General features: G+C 43.2%; 1 long non-coding RNA gene across 1 annotated transcript in view; it reads left to right on the top strand.

Annotated features, from left to right (window-relative positions):
- The window catches only part of LOC311597400, an 81,093-nt gene that overhangs the window by 46,405 nt on the left and 17,282 nt on the right, over positions 1–17,406 (top strand). The window contains exons 3-4 of the long non-coding RNA XR_014779214.1: positions 9,792–10,093; positions 12,958–13,102. This is a non-coding gene — a long non-coding RNA (uncharacterized lncRNA). The remainder of the gene's footprint in view (positions 1–9,791; positions 10,094–12,957; positions 13,103–17,406) is intronic.

Below are 17,406 nucleotides of genomic sequence, written 5' to 3'. Positions count from 1 at the left end.
TGAGCTAAAATTTCCCCCCATGAGGAACTTTCTAAATCAGCTCTGAGTTTTCACCTCATTGCAAAACCTTTGTCTTGCTAGGGGAAAGAAACAAATGGAAATGCTTCCTCAAAATCTGTTGTCTACAGTCTGGCCTCAAACTCACAAAGATCTACCTTCCTTTGCCTCCTGAGTGCTGGGATTAAAGGTGTGTGCCACCACGCCTGGCTCAGAACAAGAAAGTTTTAAACACAAGAATCTGTTAAAGAAAGAAAGAAAGAAAGAAAGAAAGAAAGAAAGAAAGAAAGAAAGAAAAAGATCTGTTAAAGGCCACTGTAATTTTTTAAAAATCACTCAAAATCTAAAATAAATAAATAAATAAATAAATAAATAAATAAATTCTGTTGGCTACACTCCAGGAAGGCCTTTCCTGACACCCATCTCCCACTCCGATCCAAGCCTTGAAGTCTTGGAGCCCTTGTTATTTCCTAGGGCTCAGATTTTCACCCACCCAGAGCGACTCACAAGTGACAAAAAAAGAGCTTTCTTTGTGGTCGTTGCCAAAGAATCTAAGGGTCCGTTTGAAGCATTTTTATTCCAGGAAAATTTATTTCCACATGCGGTTGGAATGAAAGTATGTGAAACCCATCCAAAACGAAGGTGCGTTACATTGTTTGAAGTTCTGATGTTGTTCTTTGCCTTGGTCTATATTAACCCCATGCTGTAAATGAGGAGGAAAGGGCTTCCAAGCTCAGCCTCCAAGTCAATCCATCCCTCTAGGCGTCCCAGTGACAAAAGCCAAACATCGTGCTGCTGCTTTTTAAGTCACAAACAAGTTAAGCATCTGAACTATTTCTGCTGTTTCTAAAATACTAAAATGCAAGACGGTTGTGATATTTGTTGACGTTTGTTATCCTTCTGATGAACAATTAGCCTGCAAGAATATTAACAGGAAATTCCATTCATGAGATAAGCAGCTGTTCCTGTAAGCCTTCAGCCAGATCATGGGACCCAAAATCTTCTTTATGCGGCTTCTGTTTGTTGAATAGTCAGCATTCCTATGTGTCCCAAAGGAAATGCATTTAAAATAACTTTTATGGCTAATTTTGACTCACAGTTTTGGAAAGAGAAAATAGCCTTATGGTTAATTTTTACTTTAATTGTAGTTTGTCAGTTATGAATATTTATCAGTGCCTTTAATTACCATATAAATTTCAAATACCAGTCTTCAACCAAATGACTGACCCCAGTAATTACCAAACTGATTTGCAATCCTAAGGCAGGCCCTAAGAGCCCATGTTCCACAGCATCTCATAATGCATTATTATTTTACTCTTGCAGAAGAGTTCTAAGAATACCCTCTCACACAAAAATAGGCCTTTTATATTTGAGCTTGTAAAGCATGTAACATAACACGAAGATTACAGCTCCTGACTTGCTGGGGCCAACAGCTTCAAATGACTAAAAAGTAAAAGAAGACAGCTAAGAATGACGGCACAAAAGAAGACAATAAAAAGGAGTTGGGTAAATCGTCTTATCAGCCCATCGCTCTCAGAGACCATAGACTACTTAGCTATGAAAGCGAATGTCTATCTTCAAGAAAAATTTCCAACAAACCACATAGAAAGTAGTGTCTCCTAACAAGCTTTCTCAAGAGTTAGGAGGATCTTGTTATCATCGGAGGTAGTTTTTCTCACTTGGAAGCCAGGATCCCATTGGGCAGCCATTTTGGTGTCCCCCAGTTATGCATATTCATGGTTTTATAAAAGGTCCTTTTAACAAAGGATTCTTGGTACTTACAATATAAATCCTATCCAATGTTTGAATAAAGAAACTGTGGTATTGCATATTTTGTGTTCAACATACTGTTTGTATTGAATATTCCACTGACAGCAATAAGAAAACAACACAAATTCATCCATATGAAAAACTGAAACTGAATCTTAATCAGATTCAGAAGAGAGAGACAGAGACAGAGACAGAGACACAGAGAGACAGCGAGAGACAGAGAGGCAGAGAGACAGAGACAAAGAGAGATCTCAGCCAGGTAAAGTACACTGCAGAAAAAAAAAATGACAGCTTTGTGAAAGTATGGGGCATTAGGTTTTTTATGAAAGGTAAGGGCTCCATCAAAGATCCACTTACGACCATCATTCATGGACTCTTCTGTAACCTCCTTCCTACATGCCATCCCCATCTGCCTTCATCACCCTACTGTATAGTGCCCCCCTCTCTCACTCCCACACCCCTAGTACTAGAAAGCTCATCTGCCTGCTTCTCATCCTCTGAGAGACACCAGTAAGCTCAACCCTTCTTGGGTCCCGTGTCCTTATCACTAAAATACTTCTGAGCAGGCATTTCCTGAGTGGTGTTTATTTATAAAGTATCCATGGGTAGCCCTTGCTTTCAAGGCATGTATCAAACATCAGCAAAGCTAACATCCTTCCTATGCTTTTTCAAATTAAAGAACACATGTGCATTCAATTTTCTCTTTTATTTCCTCGGATCCTTTTGCAACTTGGGCAACCCCTGTTCAAAACAGCCACCACAGTAACATTTCTGAGGTAATAAAAGATCCGGTCTTAAGTCCTACAATTACAGTCTTCAATTTTAACTCTGAAATAAGACCACTGTCACTCTAGGTTTCTGCTTCTGCCCACACGGCCTCAGGCCCGACTGTAGAGATAAACACGCATACACCACATAAACAGACTCACAGGCCACAGAGAGAGCTGCTCAGTAAAAGGCTCGTAGCTCCAACAAGAGGATCCATGTTCACCAACCAGGACACACATAAAAAGCCATCCTCTTCTCCTTAATGTGCTCCAGGCTACTGAGAGCCCCTGCCTCAGAACACCAGGTGTGGGCTCAGTTACTATGGGAGCATGCATTAGCAGGAGTCAGCTTCTCCTGAAACTATGCAAAAAGCAGCACTGGGGTTTAGAAAAAGGCAGATCTCTGAAGTTCATTGGCCAGTCCAGCAGAATCGATGAACTCTGGTTCCAGTGAGATACTGCATCCAAAAATAAGGTGGAGAGGATGGAGAGATGGCTCAGAGGTTAAGAGCACTCACTTCTCTTCCAGAGGTCCTGAGTTCAATTCCCAGCAACCACATGGTGGCTCACAACCATCTACAATGTGATCTGATGCCCTCTTCTGGCCTGCACTGTATACATAATAATAAATAAATACATCTTTTTAAAAAAATAAGGTGGAAAAGGCAGTTAAGGAAGACTCAAGAACCAACTTATAGCCTTCATACGCATGTGCACCTACCTGCACACAAACATGTATATACCACATACATACACACATGCACATACAAAATAAGATGGATGGCCCCTTAGGAGCCACACTTAAGGTTAACCTCTTTGTCCTTCACATGCAAGTGGTGCACACATGCACATGTACATCCACGCCAACATGCACACACAGAAAAAGACAAGCTGTTGTGCTATGCAGAGAACCCAGCTAGTAAAGTGCCTGTTTGCCTTGAACTCAGGAAGTCCTGAATTTGATCCTAAAACTCAGGTTTTTAAAAAAAAAAAACAAACAAACAGGCGAGAAGGCTTCTGCATAACTGGCAATTTTTTTTTTTTTTAGGGTTGTGGTCACTGGTAGGTTGTACATGCTCCTAATGGATGGCCCCACTCCCATAAGCATTTGGGACGTATTAATTGGACTTGGTGGTTTATAAAGGAGGAGGAAAAGGAAAAGGCGGAGGGGTGGGGAGAAAATGAGGAGGAAGACCTGAGGGTGGGAAGGAGGAATCTTGCCATTTGACAGATGGGAAATGAGTAGCTTTTAACAGGCCCCAGCTGGAGAGGCCTATCACTCATAAATACAAAGGCAATCCCATGTGCACCCTAACATATGTCATGACACTTCATTTGCATGGGTCACTCCATAGCCCTGATGCTCATCTGCAGCTGCCCCCTGTCAGTGGAGCCCCCAGACTCTGCCTTTCTGCAAGATACTTCACATTCGCGCTCGGTTCTCCCTCTCCTTCATGCCCAAATCCATTTACCACCACTTTCCTACTCTACCATGAAGAAGTCTCTTCAATCTATCTTTCCCCCTTGGCTGCTAATTAACTGAGGCTTCCAGCATTCCCCGCTGCAGTTATTATATCTCCTTGCCCTGGCAACCTCCATGTCCTCCAAATAATCGTTAGAGCCCAGTTATCTTCCATGAGAAAGTTTAGCTTACATTACTATTCCCCACTAACAATGTTTATTTTAAACCATCAAACCAGGTCATGCAACCTACTTTCATTATAAAACTTGTATTTGTAAAAGCCAAAAAGGTATATAACTCCAAAAGACAATTATCTGTTTTAGAAGTATAAATATGTCTTACTTCTCCTTTATCCTTTTGAGACACAGGTAAAAAGTCATTTTCTTTTGTGACTCAAACCCTTACAAAGTCACGCTGTCCCTAAATTTTCACTGAGTTCGTGCAAATCTCTCTTAGGTACATGCTAACTTTTCTGTTTGTTTGTTTGCCTGCCCAGTTAAGAAAGCTTACGATTGCCGCCACCACTCTGACAGTTCCAAGAAATAGATTTATGCAAGCAACAGAAGTTAGAATTCTTTTAGTTCATGAAAGAGATTTAGATGGATGTCCTGGGTAAGGAAGAGAAGAGCTGTGAAGACAGGAGAAGAAGTGGGGGACAGGAATAGTCCTCAAAAATAGAAGGAAAATGAAATCGGGTGAATAAAAATGTCCAAGTAATGTCTTGAGGAATAGGGGGAGTCCATTGCTTTACTATTGATTCATTTATTTCATATGTTGCAAGGCGTGCATGGGAGTGTTAGTGCTCCATGGATCACAGAAGGCAACTCTTGGGAGCGGGTTCTCTCCTCTGCCTTGTGAGGTCCAAGCAAAGAGCTCAAGTCATCAGCCTGTGTACAAGAACCTTCATCGCTGAGCCACTTCCCTCTTTTCATGGCTCAACTTTAGATTAGTGTCTCTGTGCCTCTGTGACATAACCTTCCCTGTCATCAGATGAGTAGCAAAAACATGCCTCGTTCAGTTGATTCATGTGTGTCCATCTATTTATCCATTTGCTTATTTATTTTCATGTGACTGTGTGGGTTCCCCAGGAGTTCATATGTACTATGTGCATTCAAGTGCCCCCGGGAGACCGGAAGAGGGCACTGGATCCCAAGGCACTGCAATTGCACAGGGTTGTGAGGTGCCCTAAGGCACTAAAAACAGAACCTGGATCATCTGCTAGAGCAGTGAGCATTCTTAGCTGCTGACCCATTGCTCAAGTCCCACATGTGCATTGTGCTGTGAGAACAGGAAGGAATATTCGAGGGTTATCATTTGACTTTGGGTTGATTTCTAGGGAAGAACAAAGGAACAGCTGCAAGACAGAGTGGAGAACAAAAGTTCAGCAGAGGCGAGAAGATGAAAGCGCAGGGGACTAAACATGACAGGTTTGTACAGAAAAGTTGGCGCTAGCTCTGATCTTCCATGGTCTGCTAGCCAAGCAGTTTTGAGCAGATCCACTCTACGTCTCAGAGAGGGGTGGGAACGCCCCGTTGACACCAGGACTCCACTGTATCTGGAACTCCACCTAGTTGACATATAAGTGAGGAATGCTTCCAGGGCAGAAGCCATAATATAACCCTTAGCTAAAGACAGAGCTTGTTCTATAGTGACTAATACTAACAAATTACTTTGTAACCTTCAACTATTTAATGAACACTAGGAAGGTATTTAACCATGATTGATAATGAGGATGTTTGAATGAGAATGGCCCTCATGAACTCATATGTTTGAATACTTAGTTACCAGTTAATGGAACTGTTTGGGAAGGACCAGGAGGCGTGGTCTTCTTGGAGGAGGTTTGTCACCAGAGGTGGGCTTCAGGTTTCTAAAGCCCATGCTTTGCCCGGTCTCTCTCTCTCTCTCTCTCTCTCTCTCTCTCTCTCTCCCACCTCCTTTTTTTCTCCTCCCGCCCCCCTGACCCCACCTGCAACTTTTGGATCAAATGTGAGTTCTCAGCTACTTCTCCGGTACCACGTGTGCCTGCCTGATGTCACATTTCCTACCATGATGATAACGAACTAATTTTCTGAAACTATAGGCAAGTCCCAAGCTAAATGCTTTTTCTAAAAAAGCTACCTTGGTCATGATGTCTCCTTACAACAGTAGAACAGCAAGACAGATAAGCTAATACTCTGCAACTGTTGATCAAAGCTATTGTTATCCAACAGCACACTGGATTCTTACATATTATATAATAAACTTATTTACCCATTGTTATTGTTTTCCTGAGGTTAAAACTCCTTATGCTTTTGTGGCATTAAGTTGTGTATCAATCCTCTGCATTATCATTGGCCTTCAACTGTTATTTCTTTCTTTTCTATTATATTTCTTTTTATTTAAAACAAATTTTAAATTTAAATATATTTTCATCATATTCTTTTCCTCTCCCAAGTCCTTCCAGAGCTTCTCCCCCTCCCTACTCACCCGGCTTTACATTTTTCTAAAAGCAAAAACAAAAACAAAAACAATACAGCAAGGGAACCCCCAAACCCAAGAAAACAAACTAAAATGACACCCCAAAACAAAATAAAACAAAACACCAAACTGTAACAAAATGGGTAGGGGTCCATTGCATGTTGGTCAGCCACACCTGAGTATAAAGCCTGTCCTGGAGTGATCAGTATCACCTCATTGACAAAGCCTGACCTTCCCTCACCCAGCAAATATGAACGACAGTTCAGTTGTTAACCTTTACCTGTGGCAAGGTTTCCACTCATTCATTTTTTAAAAGTAGATATATATTAAGATAAAGTCAACACTATTACCTCAAATTTGGACAAGATAAACCAAACCAAAGGAAAGGACACCAAAGAAGGCACAAGAATCAGAGGCCCACAGGTTCACACCCTCAGGAATCCCATAATAACAAAAGCCTGGAAGCCATGATATCAATTCAGAGCACTGGGTGCAGACCCATGCTGAGCCTGGGCTGCTGCTTCTGTGGCTAGGAGTTGATGTGTGCTTTGATCGTGTTGATTCAGAGGGCTTTGTTTTCCTGGCATACTCCATTCCCTCTGGCTCTTGTCCTTCTCTTCCCAGGGGATCCCTGAGCTCTGAGGGGAAGGATTTGATGGAGACATCCTATTTAGGCTAACGTTCCACGTTCTAGCAGTCTCTGTAATGTCTGGCTGTGGATCTCTGTATTTGTCCCTCATCTGCTGTAGGAGGAAATGTTACTAATGAGACACACCAAGTAAGACCATTGCTGTCATTGGGGTCTTGAATGCTCCCAAAGGTCCATGTATTTAAAATTCCTGCTTCCTTGAGAGGTGATGAAACCTGTGTCAGGCAGAGCTCTCTGATGTTTTCTAATGTCACTGGGAGTAGAACTATAAAGGGAACTGTGAATCTCCGCTCCGTTCCATATCCTTGTCTCCTGCTTCATGATGTGCTAACACACATTCCCTCAATGATGTGGTACATTACCAGTGGACCAAACAACCCATCACAGGGTGATGCCTCCAAAGCGACAAGACAAAAATAAATCTTCTCTCTTTATCTGAGTGTCTCAGATATTTTATTACAGTAATAGAAAACTGAAGTTTAGGCTCAAGGACCAACCACAGGCAAATACACACACACACACACACACACACACACACACACACACACACACACACACTGAAAACAGGGCACATACCCACACGTAGTTTTATACTGCTGTGGACTGAATTGAATGCCTCTGCAATTGACATGTTAAAAAATTTAACCCCCCACCTCCAGAATCTCTTTTTAACTATGCTTGGAGATCATGCCTTTAAAGAAGGAATTTAGTACAGCACAGCCTTGGGCTGGATGTTAATCTGCTATAACTGATGTTCTCAGCAGAAAGGAATGCTAAGTAAGACACATGTATGTTCACAGGTGAGAGCCCATGTAAGGACATAGAAGATGGGAATTATAAGGCAGAGAGAACTGGCTCGGGGGGAGAACAGTCTCCCTGATACCCTTGATCTTGGGCTTACACCATCCACAACTGTACACCATCCACAACTGTACACCATCCACAACTGTATACCATCCACAACTTCACTCTTTTAAACCTCCAGTGTGTCATAGTTGGTTATTGCAAACCTAGAAAATTAATTCAGGACCCATTTTCCACACTAGAATTAGAGTATGGGGCCTCATACACGCAAATGGTTCCCGGACACAGGGACTGAACCCCTTCGATTAGCCCCAGCCATGCTTTCTCCATTGCTACCTCATGGTCTTTCTTCCAAGCAGGACTTTGTCTGATCTTCGGAAAGCGCTTCTACTTTGTAGCATCTAAGAAAAGAGGATCCAATACTGCAGCTGGAAATCTACCAGCCCCGGCTCGGAAACTAAAGCTGCACTGGCATGCATCCTCTTCAGGCCACTTAAAAACATAAAATGTAATTTAAAGACAAATAACCAGATAAGCTGGAGTTTTTCAGGCTTAACACTGAAGTGTGGTCTAAATTATCGTAATTTCACACAGGTCTATTTTTAGGAAAAGAGGCAAGCTAAGAATGCTGCATACCTCTATGAACACAAGGCCTTCAAGGGAAATAGCAAAGGGTGGCTTTGAGGCCAACAAGGTACAGAATTAGAAGAGACCTGGAGTAGATGGAAAAAGATTATTATTTTTTTAACGAAATAGTATTCAAGATCTAAATCTAAGAAGGCACTGCAAGTTGGCCACAGTTGTTGATATAGTGCATACTGGACACAATACCTGTTTTTTCTCTCAAAGTTAGAATTTTAAAAAAAAAATCAAAGCTCTTGCTTATTAATTGCACTCCAAAAATGTCAACATATATATGGTTAGAAGTCCAGAGAAAAATGTTGATGCGTGCAAGAGCCTCGTGAAAAGCAAGCCAGGTGTGAATTCCTTTGTTTCTCACCAGAAGACTTCAGACCTTCTGTTATTACTCTGTCATTCAATTCTCACCACAGGTTAGAAAAACACGAGTAAGTAAAAAAGGAAAATTAAACTCTGAATGTTTCTGGACTAAATACAAACATTCAACTCTGGGGTAAGATGACAAAGTAGAACCAAATATGAAACTACAAAAGGCATGAGTTCACAAAAGGCAATGAAAAAATACACATAGCTAAAGAAATTTAAATTATTATCTTGTTCTTAAACAAATGGACATGCTAAATCTTTGAGAAGTGTTACCCCCAAACCAGGTGTTTCTAAAGTTGCTCTTCTAAACTATACCTAAATAAATGGATGAAGCAATAAAACATTAAATGAAAGCCTCCCCAGTTCAGAGGGAAGACACTAATAAGAGCTGGCAGGTGGCCAGGGGAAGTGGAGTGGACTCTCTCTCTCTGGAGGAGAACTCACCCACCAGGACTAAGGGAATTCTTAGGGAGGTTATCTCTATAAACAAACGGGCTTCCGGTCACACAAAACCAGAATTTCTTAAAAGGGAAAGCAGTTCAAAAGAAACTGAGGTTGGCTGGTTCCCAGGCACAAATGGCATATGAACCAAATTTTAAGTCCACCACCTTCTGAGATTAAAACTGCAGGCCCAAGAGATAATAAGGAGAAGAGCCATAGAAAAGCAAGCCTGAGAGCAGAACCACAGACTACAGAGGCCTCTCTGGCCTTGGACGGGCTACTTCACACTGCTGGCGTCTGTGCTCTCATCTGGGAAAAGGGAGCTCAAATCATAGCCATGCTTGAGGATAAAATTAGCTGATTTAAGACTAGTCCATGGAAAATCCCAGGCTCTTGGCAAGGACCACATACGTAAACTTCTCTTTCTTTTCTCTTGCAGGCCAGGGAGGAGTAGAGAACCCATCACGGGCCAGATGCCAGATAAAATACTGGTGATTTAAGGTCCAAAGATGTAGTTGGAGAACTAATGAAGCTCTGACAGAGTGATATAGGAGAGGAAACAAACACCCGCACTGACTCCCTGGGGCGTGCACCCCTGCAAGGACCTCAGCCCTGGCAAGTCAGCTACAGAAATCCCTACTGCCAGCACCTGCCAGCATGCCTGCCAGCAACTCCACAAAGGCATGGAGGAGCCTCTACTCTACTTGCAAAGCTGACTTGGAATTCAGATATTCCTGCTGCGTAAGTAGTGCACTGTTTCCCACGTCTTGATGCCCTAGTATTATTGTCTAGTATTGACTCCCAACCCCAGCCAACCCCCATTGTCTCTTAAGCCCCTGCATCACACTCATAAGAACCGGAGTCCGTCTGTCCCTCTGTGCCATTTGGCAAGCAACGTCCTTGAATTTGAGCGGTCTCTAACTCAAACATCCTGGTTCGGGAGCTCGGCTGACACGAGTTCTTACAGAATATATATCTAGGACACTGAGGACAATCAACTCTCTTTAACAAGGTCAGTAAGGAGTCATTGACCAGGGAACTGAAAGGCCCAGGACCACCAACAGCCTTTGTGCCTTGTAAAGAACCATTGAGTCAAGCTGTGGTAAAAGATGAACCCAGATACACAGTTGTGCCAAGGCAGGGAGGACATTTCAGGCCAGGCCAGCAGGGTTCATGCACATCCTGAGTGTCTGGACATTTTTAAGAATTTTAAAGGTGGACAGGGCACTGATACCCCCACCTATGACCATAACCATAGTTCATATGTTTTTCTAAAGCAACAGCTTGAAGATGAATTCAAGGATCCCAGAGGTGGCGAGATAAAGCAATGGGGAAACTAATTTGTAAGCCTGGGAAGAGATGACTATAACTTAGGACATGGGGCAGTGTCTTAATTACTGTTCTATTGCTGTGAAGAGACATCAAGGCAATCCTCCTCACAAAAGGAAGCAGTTGACTCTGGCTGTTTACAGTTTCAAAGGGAGAGTCCATTACCTTCGTGGCTGGGAGCGTGGCAGCAGGCAGGCAGGCAGGCATGGCCTCTGAGCAGTAGCTGAGAGCTTACATCTTATTCACAAGTTGGGAGGCACAGAGAGAGCGAGCCTAGGTCTGGAGTGTGCTTCAGACTCCAAAGTAAACTTCAGAGGTCACAGCTGTTGCAGGGTATTTTATCCCATTGTGAACCCTGATATTGTGAAGTGTAAAAACCTATTTCTTGTCTGATGTGGTTCAGCCTTAACATACACATCCAAGAACTTTCTGCTTATTATAAACAGGTGATTATGGTGTGGTTCATCCGTAGTACACACCTATAATCCAAGAGTTTTCTGTACACAGGATTAAATAAAGTTAACCCTAGGCTAAGAAACCAGCTGACAGGGATTAAGTAGACAAGAAGACTTAGGGCATTTAAGGCAGTGTGAAGAAGAGGGAGCTTTTTGGCTCTTTGGTTTTTAGTTTTGGAGCTTTTTCCTCCTGGACTGTTAGCCAAGCTGGCAATCTCTTTAGCTCTTTGGCTTTTGGCTTTTCCTTCTGGAATATGATCTAAATAGGAAGGTCATCTGGGTGCTTTCTGTGCCTCTCTGAACTAGCAATTTTCACCCCAGCATCTGGCTCCTGAGTCTTCATTGGTAAAATCCAACAATATAGAATTTTCATTTTTCACAACAACATACACCCAATGACATCCCTTCACCAACAAGGCCACACCTCCTAATCCTTCATAAGTAGTCTACCAACTGAGAACCAGACATCCAAATACTACAAGCAGCATAGCAATTGAAAGGTCAGGTGTTCATATGTGTGTGTGTGTGTGTGTGTGTGTGTGTGTGTGTGTGTGTGTGTGTGTTCATATAAAAGAGTTTATGTGGAATTACCCTACATAGGGTATAATTCTCTTCCTAGAAACCACTGCTTATAAAATAAAAAGCTCAGTGATAGGTGTGAGATACCATCCTTCCAGCTGTTAATCATGACTATCCTAGAGGCCCCCAAAACAATACAAGCTATTGTATTTACTCTCACTTTTCCACAAGAATATTATGGTAAGACCTTATTGTTAAAGATACCATACACTCTAGTCATAAAACGTGAGAAATAAGTTGTGCCAACCGGGCAGCTTCCCCACTGCTAATTAGCTTCATAGTGTTGGAAGGTACTATGCATGTTGCTTTTCGGGAGAAAAGTCATGAACATTCTAACCCAGATCTGACTCCAGTGAATTCTAGTAAAGATCACTGTGGACAATGGTAGCACAAATGTTATGAGAATAACCAACCGCTTTCTAATTGAATTTAAGGTCTGCATCACAAGTGAAAAGCATGCCTGGTACTGTAAGTCTGCCAATCTGGGCAGGGGGCTCACAAGCCACAGAGATGGACCTACTACTATTACCTTGCTAAATAAATTATAATACCAAATTGCACTCTAAATTAGCATCTGTCTACCTGTAGACTAGAGCAGCTGTCGGGGCTAATGAGAGACATTTCTTTATGCAGTGGGTGGTGACTAACACAGAAACTCACAATTGGCGAAAGTATAGTAAATAAGTGTCTGCAGAAGGCACAACCACAAATGGTACTTCTGCAGCACACCCCTGCCCCCCAAAAGCTCAGGAACCACTGTGTTACGGGGAGTAGAAAGAGTGTAAGAGTCGGAGGTAGAAGAGGACCAGAACAAAACAGTGTCTTCTGGGCATGAGAAGAGCTATGCCCTCATGAGGTCATAGCAGCCATGGTTGCCTGCTTAAGCTCTGCACCAGCTCCAGCCAGTTAACACTCTAGCATTGGTCAGGGAGGGGTTCATAAGCTCCACCCCTAGATGAGAAGCTGTTGACACTTGGTGAGTTCTTGGCAAGGGAGTTAGTTTCCTTTAAGGATTTGGGGCCTTGTAGGTGAAACAGGCTGCATTGGAATGCCCTAAGCCCAGAAGTATATGTGCAGCACAAATTGGACTTGGTGGATTTAAAATAGGACCTGAAGTTTAGAGGGAGCAGGTAGATTTTGGAGGAGTCAGGAGGAGGATGTGGGAGTGAATATAATCAACTTATATTGTACTCATCTTTGACATTTTCAAGGAATTAATTAAAATATTATATATTTTGAAAGACCTTCAAGCAGTGGCATCCTATAGGCTAAGGGATACTGAGCCTGGCTCAGAGATTTTGGATCTGCATCAACTGGATGGATCATCAAGAGGACACATCCTGGAAATGGACCTGAGCTGGAATGAAGAGCATCCATTTTCATCTGGGTATGTTAATCTTACTGAATCCATGAAACATTCGGGAGTAGAGTCCATCCAGGACTCAGATGCTCTGAGTCTAGATCTCCAAGGCTAAGTCTGAACTGTGCACATATCTCCTCCTCCTGTGAGGAGGAGATAATATTGTGTAAAGATAAAATACAGAGGGGGATAACAATTGAGATATAATCTGAATGAGTTAATAAAATAAAAATTTTAAAAACATACAAAAACAAAACAAAACAAAAAAGATAAAATACAGAGGAAAGGAGACCACAACAGAAACCTGTAGCATTCAAGGACTCAGGGTATAGATGAAGAAAATGGGCCTAAAAAGAGAAGAAAGGCCAGAAAGGTAGGGGGAAAAACTGAGATATTTTTGTAGAACAAAATATGGGGAGTGGTACTTTCTGCAAAGAAGAATGTGCAAGCCTAGTGTCGAGAAGACCGATGATGGTCGGGATAGGTTTTGTGGAGGTCCAGCATGGGGAGCGCTGGGGAATAAGGAAGAAGAGAGACAGGGTAAACAAAGGGACTTCTCACCAGCCAGGTGGCTACGTCATCAGCGTGAAAGGACTAAAAGTCAAGGAAGATGCTGGAGAGAGGAGGAAAGGCTAAATGAGCACCTGACAGTTGTTAAAGGGACAGGTGATGAACAAGAAAGAAAAACGAGGCAGTAGACGGCAGACTCCCATCAATTTGTAGTGGCACCGGTTTGCCTGGCCAGGCAATTATTTCTCACCACGATAGTCTGAGTTTAGCTGGGAGATCTTCAATTGTGGTTTTTTTGGGGGTTTGTTTTTTAAGAGGAAAACAAAAACATAAGAAAACAATGAAGTTAAAGCAGCCCAAGAGAAAATGTTCTGTGTTTGGGGTTCAGACGCCACATGGTATGAATTTGGCCTTCGAGAGTCCCATGTTTTGCTGGAAATGGATGAGTCAAGCCATCAGAGGCCTCAGAAGAAGGTGAATGGTTGAAAGAGCTGAAACAAAAGGTGAAGAGAATGAGGTGAGGGTGGCCACACCCCTACAGCAGCTCCTGCTACTGTACCCTGCTCAGGCCAAGCTGTCATCGCCTCTTGACTCAACTCTCACACAGATCACAAGCCCTGGGCAGATCCACTCCAAGAAGCAACCCTAGTGGACACAAATGGATAGCTCCCTCTGCCCCATCACTGCCCCCCCCCCCCCATGGTGAGCTAAGTCTGGGATGTTTCCTCTTGTCTCCTGGAGTTCCCCAGCTCTCTGTCTCCCAGAGACAGCTGCCCGCAGTTCAGAACTTGCTTGGCATTGTGCTCCCCACCCCCAGTAGTTTATTTCCCTCCATTGTCTCAATACTCCACCCACTCCTAGCAGGACTAATGGTCATGTTACTTCCCTGTATTCAAAGGCTCCTTCTTAGGGGATACACCCAAAGCACAGCTTCTGCTGCTGTAGTTCTTCAGAGATGAAGCTGTTTGGAGCTGGGGTGAGAATCTTACATATCCCCCCCAGAAGTTCATGCTTCAAAGGTTTGTTTGGTCTCTGTCTTACTCAGGGTTTCTATTGCTGCAATGAAACACCAGGACCGATAAGCAACGTTGGGGAGGAAAAGGGTTTATTTGGCTTACATTTCCACATTGCTGCTCATCACTGAAGACAGTCAGGACAGGAAGTCAAATGGGGGCAGGAACCTAGAGGCAGGAGTTGATGCAGAGGCCACGGAGGTGTGCTTTTTACTAGTTTGCTCCCAGTAGCTTGCTCAGCCTGCTTTCTTGTAGAACCCAGAACCACCAGCCCATGGATAGCCCCGCCCACAATGGACTGGGTCGTCCCCCCATTGATCACTAATTCTGAATATGCCTTACAGCTGGATCTCACGGAGGCGTTTCCTCAACTGAGTTTCTTTTCTCTCTGATGAGTCTAGCTTGTGTCAAGCTGACACAAAACCAGGCAGTACTGTCTCCAAAGCAGCACTGTCTTACAAAAGTACTGTAAAGGGGTCTTTAAGAGGTCACTGGACCATGGTGGCTCTGACCTTATGAATAGATTAAGCTACTTGTGGATTTATTTTCTTAATGGATTATTAGGCTGTCCTTTAGGTGATGGGTCTCCTAGTCGGAAGAAGTACATCACCTGGGGTATGCCTTAGGACGATCTGCTTTGTAGCCTCCCACCTCTGCTTTCTGCATCACCATGAGCCTAAGCTACTAGACAGAACTATGACCTGAAGCCATGAGCCAAAGTAGCCCTTGTTTCAAATTGTTTATCTTGAGTAATGTACATACATACATACATACATACATACATACATACATACATTTGTTGTAAATGTATCTAATGTCAAGCGTCCTGTCACACTAGTGTAGAGATGAGAAACTCAAGAGTTATAAAGAGACCAGGGTGTTAAAGTGAAGTAGAAAGAAATGCAGATGGCTCTGAGATAAAGACACAGCAGAGGCTACTGTTTGGCTTGTCTACATGCATGTCCAATTGGCCTTAAAAGGCACAGACGTCAACCTAAGTGATGGAGATCATGAGCCGAGTCCCCAAGGCTTCCCACTGTATGAGCGATCAGAGGTTCAGCAGACGGCAGCAACCCTTTAGTGGGTAGGAGGGTAGGTTCAGTTAGGTGGGCAACACCAAGAGGATTTTCTCACAGGAGAAATGGAGCTGTGTCTTGGCACAAGAAAGAGACTGAGGGCAATCCCGATCCCCTCCTAGATTCAGGTAGGAAAAGGAGCAACCTTCACTGGAATGAACCTAAACAAGAAAATGGAGTCCCACTCTGAGGCCCACAGATCCTTGGAAGGTTAATAAGGAAAAAGACGGGAGGTTCCAGACACGCCAAGCCAAGGGACATAGAGAAGAGCATGGACTGGGGAGGAAACAACAACCAGACGCCGCGCAGTTTGAGCAAGCCTCACTTCTGTGTGAAACTGTCCTTTAGCAACACCTTAGGGGGAAGACGGGCTGCCTCTGAGACAGTTCTGGCGTGAAGCAAGGAGCTCATGGCCCCTGCTTACTCAGCGTGTGTAACACTGGCCTGGAGAGAGTGGGCTGGCACGCTGGCTCCAGACCAGGACTCTGCACCAGAGATTGAGGACTGTCTCAGAGGTAGGGATGAGTTTATCCTTTTTCTTGTTTGTTTGTTTGTTTGTTTGTTTGTTTGAGACAGGGTATCTCTGTGTAGCCCTTGTCATCCGGAAGCTCAGTCTGTAGATCAGGCTGGCTGCAAACTCAGAGATCTGCCTGCCTCTGTCCCCTGAGGGATGAGGATTAAAGAAATCCAGACAAGTCTAGAAGCTGGTATCACTCATTCAAAATGCCCATTGGGGGAAAATAACTAAGACAAAGGCAGTCTTCAAAGTTCAGAGGGTAAGGAGGGTTTTAACAGAAAAAAAAAAAAAGGAATCCCAAATTTTCTGAGATTCCCTACTTTAGTCTTCTCACCAGGAGCGTGGGCACTGCCCACGTTATTAAAAGTGAATCCATCTATGCGCCCACTAGAAACATTGGCATCACTGGGAAGTGCCTCAGAAGTAGCAATGGTTGCGCTTCTATACAGAACTTCTGGTGCGAAGGACCAAGAATTATGCTCTCCCGCTGACTGTGATACATGCGTCAAAGAAGTGCTTAGAATTCAACATGTGACCAATGCAAATGTGCTATATATTTCTACCATGAATGGGCTTCTCTCTCAGCCATCTCTGATACCTCTATTTATGGTTCTACTCATGCTTGATAATTAAGTAAAAGTAGCCCAAGGGGGAAAAAAAATAAAGATGTATGCCACTATCTGCCTACAACTTTATTCTTTATATCATGTAATATTTAAAATTTTTTAAAACCTATGCACAATATACAAATGTGAGGAAATGTTCAAGTTAAGAAGCCAGTAATATTTATACCCATTTCTGGTGTTACTGTGTTTTTAAAAATATCTAGGCCTCTATTTTCACTTATAACTTATAATTTCTATCAAAGTAAACAGCACTGGCATCCAACAGGGTGACCTTTTAAAAGGTTACTATTATCGTCCAGGATTGTTTTCAGTGAGCAATCTGCTTGGTAGCAACTTCTAATCTGCACTCAGCCTATGCTCTCTGAGGCACATGCGGTTAATGTAGAACATTTTGAACTAATAATCACCAGCTCAGACGGAGACAGGCGCATCCTGGGAAGATGACCACACTGAGTCCCCCTCAGGAACAAATCCTTCCTGCTAAAAGACCCACACCCTCCAGTGCCTGCCTCCTCCGTCTTAGACTCCCACTTCACCCCGGGATGCCGGGATGCCGAGTCTGAGAGAGTAAAGTACACTGAGGTGTACC

This window comes from Acomys minous (genome assembly GCF_964271855.1).
Source record: "Acomys minous genome assembly, chromosome: 5".
Classification (NCBI taxonomy): domain Eukaryota; kingdom Metazoa; phylum Chordata; class Mammalia; order Rodentia; family Muridae; genus Acomys; species Acomys minous.
The sequence above is the reverse complement of the archived record's forward strand: the minus strand, read 5'-3'. Positions and strand labels throughout refer to the sequence as shown.